Below are 6,421 nucleotides of genomic sequence, written 5' to 3'. Positions count from 1 at the left end.
GACTATGAGTGTATTGGACTTACGTACCCTCTCAGGAGGACAATAATTTTACAATACTTCAACCCCCTTTGAGGGTACAGCCACTAACAATCTAAGTTACTAATTTAAACTACCAATCATTAAAATACAACTATCTACAGAACATATCAATTACAATTCAATAAGAAAATCAATTTCTTTTAAAAATCCAAGAATTAAATGAGTACTAACTGTGCTAAAAAGATCCTTCATTGTTTTGACATTGAAATAGTTATCCCTTGTGATGGAGAATTCAACACAGTCAAGCAGGATATGCTTGACCGTGGTTCTCTCATCACAAGGGATGCAAAACGGAGGATCATCGCCTTTCAGTAAATAACTGTGGGTGTAACGCGTATGGCCAATGCGACATCGTCGCATAATGACCTCTTCAAATCTGGACTGACAACCCAAGTGAGTGTAACCAATATAAGGTTTTATGGCATGTAATTTATTTATTCCCACTTGGGTGTCCCACTTCTTTTGCATCAGATCACGAATGTACGTTCTAATGCTAGCTTTATAGTCACTGTATGGAATAAGAAGTGGTGTCACAGATTTGTTGAGTGCAGCCTTAGCAGCAAGATCGGCCATTGCATTCCCAGAAATACCTACATGGCTGGGTAACCAACAAAAGACGATGTCGCACTGGCCAGTTGCAAGATCATTATACAATTCAATTATGTCAATTAAAAGTGGATGTTTACAAGACAATTTTTTAATAGCCTGAAGGCAAGAAAGAGAGTCAGAAAAAATTATATACTGTACATGATTAGGATGTCTTTGAATATATTGAAGAGCCGTTAATATTGCGTTTGCTTCTGCAGTGAAAATGGAGCTGTTATCAGGTAATCGAGAAGATATTGTTCTGGATCCAATGACAGTGGCACAAGCAACTGTGCCACCATCCTTGGACCCATCTGTAAATAAGGATTTGTATGTACTATAATTATTTTTTAATTGCATAAACTCTTGTTTATATTGTAATTCGTTTGTGTCTGATTTTTTTAACTTTGTTAATGTGAGGTCAACCTGTGGCCTCACTAATTGCCAAGGAGGAGAAGAAAGAAGACGAGAAGGCGCTATACGTTTCAGCTCAATGCTGGCAGCAGAAATGAATGGTTTAATTCTGTGCCCAAGAGGCGGAACAAGAGAAGTCTTTTTGTTGTATAAATGCTCATAAAGAGGATCGAAAACACAGTTAAAAGCAGGGTTGGATTCGTTAGAGTATAGTTTTGTAATATATTGTAAAGCTAATTTGATACGGCGGTGTGTAAGAGATGGTTCGTCGGCTTCGACATAGAGACTGTCAATAGGAGAAGTTCGGAACGACCCAAGACAAAGTCTCAGACCTTGGTGGTGGATAGAATCAAGGAGTTTTAGATTGCTGTTACAGGCTCCACCATAAATGATGGAGCCATAATCAAGCTTCGAACGGACAAGTGAATGGTATAGGTGCAGGAGAGTAGCTTGATCCCCTCCCCATTTTGAGTTTGACACAACTTTCAATAGATCAAGTGCCTTCAGGCATTTTGTTTTCAAGGATTTGATATGCGGAAGAAAAGTTAAATGAGAGTCGAAAATCAAACCTAAGAACTTGGCCTCCTTAACGACTTTGATAGGAGTGCCATTTAAAAATAATTCTGGGTCCTTATGTGGTTTATACTTACGGCAGAAATGGATGCAATTAGTTTTTGTCTTAGAAAATTTAAAACCATTCTCAAGACACCATTTATTTATTTTGTTTAAACATAATTGCATTTGCCGTTCAATAGTATGCATATTCTTACCGCGACAGGAAATATTAAAATCATCCACGAAAAGTGATCCATCTATTGAATCGTTTAAAACCTTGGATAAACTGTTGATCTTGATACTAAATAAGGTCACAGACAAAATGCTGCCTTGTGGAACACCCTGATCCTGATTGTAATGATCAGACAGGGTAGAACCTACCCGGACTTGAAATTGCCTGCCTTGTAAAAAGTGTGATATAAAAAGAGGTAAACGACCCCTTAAACCGAAACCATGTAAATCCTTTAAAATGCCATGCTTCCAAGTGGTATCGTATGCTTTCTCGAGATCAAAAAAGATCGATACAGCATGTTGCTTATTGATAAATGCATTTTTTACAAAGGATTCTAAACGTACCAAATGATCAATGGTACTACGATTCTTCCTGAAACCACACTGAATATTTGTGATAAGGTTGTTAGTTTCAAGAAACCATGTTAATCGATTGTTTACCATACGCTCCATGGTTTTACAGACACAACTCGTTAAAGAAATTGGTCTGTAATTCGACGGATCAGTATGATCCCGGCCAGGCTTTGGAATAGGAACTACAATAGCATTACGCCAAGAAGACGGGAAATTTCCCGAAGTCCATATTGAATCAAAAATATTTAGCATTGTTTCCAAACATGATTTGGGCAAATGTTTCAGGAGCTGATAGTGAATACCATCAGCTCCTGACGCTGTATCATGAGCTTGCTCAAGGGCAGTGTGTAGCTCATGTAATGAAAATAATTCATTATAGTCTTCGCCATTGTCTGAGGTAAAATTTATTCTCTTCTTCTCCTGCTGTTTCTGGTAGTGTTGAAATTCAGGTACGTAATTGGACGAAGAAGAATGTTTGGCGAGAGTTTCACCAAGCTTGTTGGCAATATCAGATTTATCAGTTAATAACCGGTCACTATCCTTCAGATGATGAACAGTAGATCTGGAACCTTTGCCCTTAATTCTTTGTATCATATTCCACACCTTAGACATAGGTGTACGGGAATTAATTTTGGAAACATAGTTCCTCCAAGACAGACGCTTACTCTCTTTAAAAGTGCGTCGAGCCTTGGCATTTAAAATTTTTACTCTATCTAAATTATGTACTGTAGGGTGGCGGCGAAAATACTTTTCCGCTTTCCTCCTACTCTTTCTGGCCTGTTTACAGTCATTAGTAAACCATGGTTTGCGAATATGTGGAATTGCAGAGGACTTGGGGATAGTTTGGTCAGCAATGTTATTGATTATATCTGAAAACAGCTGTATAGGATCTTCGCTGTTTACAAAAACATCAGGTTTTAAATGATCAATACAAAGTGTTTCATATAAGGACCAGTCAGCCTTCTTGAAGTTCCGTCTGGATAAGGGTGGATCATCCCCAGGGATAATGCCTTTAAGAATAGTTGGGAAGTGATCACTCCCACATAGGTCATCATGCACCTCCCATTCGAATTCATTACATAAATTTGAGTCGGCAAATGATATATCCAGGGAAGAATACGTTCCCGTAGCTGGATGTAGGTAAGTAGCTGAATCGTCATTGAAAATGCATAAATTATTATTGGAAATGAATTCCTCAAGGATTTTACCTTTAGTATTTGTGGTGACACTACCCCAAAGTGGGTTGTGCCCGTTAAGATCGCCCATGATAAGACATGGTTTCGGAAGCTGATCATATAAATTTTGAAGATCTGAATGTTGAATATTTGAAGAGGGAGGTATATACAAGCTGCACAATGTCAGTGCCATGTGCAGAGTAAGACGAACAGCAACAGTTTGTAAATGTGTATTCAGAGCGACAGGGCTATGGATGACGCTCTGATGAACCAAAATAGAAGTGCCTCCAGTAGCTTTATCTCCTGCAGGAGAAAAAGAGTGATAATCACTGTACTGTCTCAGATTAAAGTTATCTGTATTTTTAAGATATGTCTCTTGAAGACATAATGCTGACGGTTTAAGATCTTGTATGAGTAACTGGATTTCATTTAAGTTATTCTTCAATCCTCTGCAATTCCACTGAATCAAAGGCTGAGAAGTATTCATCTCTTGGGCGGGTTAACAGGAGATCTTGTTCGCCCATTACGTTTCGGCGATAAACTTGTTCTCTGAGGGATGTTCTCTGAGACATCCATCACTTCAAGTGATCCAAACTTATTATAAAGTTTGATGGGATCATCAGAACCTTTTGATACTCTAACCGTTTCGTTGTTACGAGAAGAGTCAGTTTTATATCTAGATAACGAATTTTTCCCCTTCCTAGACTGTGAACTGGCTGAATCATTCTGTGCTCCTGTGTTCTGAACTGAAGTTACAGTAACAGCTGATAATGTAACAGGAACTTCTTTAGCTGAAGAAGGCTCAACAGGCGTTTGTGTACTGGACTCTGACGTGCAGGTGGGCTCGGGATTGATAGAATGTGTCCATGTCAGATCTGTTTGACAGCCAATTGAAGATGTTACTGCAGCTACTTTTCTAGTTACAGAAGCATATGAACCATTTGGATCACTGGATGGTACGAGTTTCCTAGCCTCATTATAACTAATGTTCTGAGCAACTTTGATTTTACTAATCTGCATCTCTCTTTTCCATATAGGACAATCTTTAGATGAAGATGAATGTTGACCAGAACAGTTAACGCATTTCTTAATGTTGCTGTCGCAATCTTCCGTAACATGTGTTTTCTCTGCACAGTGAGCACAAGTAATAACATTTTTGCATGAATTTACCCCATGACCAAACTTATGGCATTTAAAACACCTCAGTGGGTTGGGGATATATTGCTCAACTGCAAGGCTGCAATAACCTGCTTTGATACTTCTTGGTGGAGACGGAGACACGAAAGAAAACAAGTAAGTATTGGTTGGAATTACTTCCGAGTTTTTACGCCGAGTAAAACGTTTCACATTTGTCACGCCTTGATCCTTTAATTCACAAACAATATCAAGCTCAGACATGTCATCTAGGAGGTGATCTCGGTCCTTTACAATGCCTTTGCTTGAATTAAGTGACCTGTGAACTGACACTGAAACAGGGAGTCCCGCCAATGTATCAAGAGAGAGTAAGTTGGTAGCTTGCTGTCGCTTAGCACATTCAACTAGAAGTGATCCAGATCTCATACGCCTGATGTTCTTTACATCTCCTGCTATACCATATACAGCTTTTGAAATCGCAAATGGATTTAACTTTATAGGTTGTTTGTCCGGAGATTCTATGACAAGAAATCTCGGCCAGTACTCAATTTGTTTAGGAGTTTGACAACCATCATTGTCATCATGATCATTATCAAGTTGACGCTTCTTTTTCAAGGGGGTTTCAAGAGCCATGTTGAAGTTGTAAAAATTCATCACCTCAGCTCCCCACCCACCACGGAGTATCATAAAGACAATGCTATATACAAGTGGGTCTCCGACTTGCAGCACCAAGGATACTGAGGTGATATACTCCAGCAGAAGGATTAAACAAGTAATCAGTCTACCAGATTGGCCCATGAGCCATCGCCTTCTGGGCACAAGACTCTAGGCAAATGAAAGAAGACATATTTCAAAATTGAATGACATTGTACAACCAAAAGAACGAGCCAAGACCTAAGTCAAAATATAATTCATAAGATAAATTGTACAGATACAAGTAATACCACAGGGCTTGGCATGACCAGCCGATTGGTAGAATCGGGCCCATTCTACCACCCGTCTAGGTGAAGTAAGGGGCGAAGTGGTGTGTTGGACAAAGGAACGCTATTCCTGGAACCAGTGTCCTCAACCACCAGCCTACCGTCCTCCACCGACACGGGACGCAACCCACGGCAAACAGGTTGCCCAATTCGATCGCTCCTTGCGACCAGCAATGGGATGCTATGGACCAAATTGACCCGGGTCCACACGGGGGTTGGCAAGCTCTTAGCGTTATCCAGCACCCACCACGAGGAGGTGGCTTGCCACGGGTGCCCCACAATAAGTGTCTTGCAGGCAGTCTTTTAATCTGATGATAAAGTTTTTGCAGGTTACAGTATATGGATGTTTCAGTTGTGTTTCATCATTCTCGTTGTACTGATCGAAACATTACTCTCACAAGTATGCACCAAAAATTCATAAAATTAATGAACTTTTTCTCTTGTGTACCCACAATTCACTGACACAGTGAGAAAAATATACATGCCCTAAGTACCTTCCACTACAGGCGTTGACACTACTTCATCAGCGTCCCCATGCTGTACATTGTCCTGGGTGTCTCTATTGCTTATGAAGAGTTGCGCCCCATGGACGTGCTATGCTCTCAGGTCTGATGGAAGTTTGACCCTTGATATCTCAGCAATGTATACGTCGTTTACCGCTGATTTCTCGAGAGTAATGAACGTCTGTCCCTCCTCTAGCAGCTTTCCTCTTACAGGTTATGGTCATCGTAACTGTCTGTGGTGCAGGAAACTGCAAACTCGCTCTTCATGCTGTCAGATTGTATTGAATGGTTATTGACTGTGCCAAGTTGTTTTTCGTCCAGCAGCCACTGTACGCTGTTGTGATCTTAGGTCTTTACAACAGTGGGATATTCTCTTTTCACAATGTTTCTACAATATTTCATTGATTTAAGAGATTCATGTTGTGCAATAGTCAGTATAGCAGGCCCGTGT

Source organism: Haliotis asinina, chromosome 11, assembly GCF_037392515.1.
Source record: "Haliotis asinina isolate JCU_RB_2024 chromosome 11, JCU_Hal_asi_v2, whole genome shotgun sequence".
NCBI lineage: Eukaryota > Metazoa > Mollusca > Gastropoda > Lepetellida > Haliotidae > Haliotis > Haliotis asinina.
The sequence above is the reverse complement of the archived record's forward strand: the minus strand, read 5'-3'. Positions refer to the sequence as shown.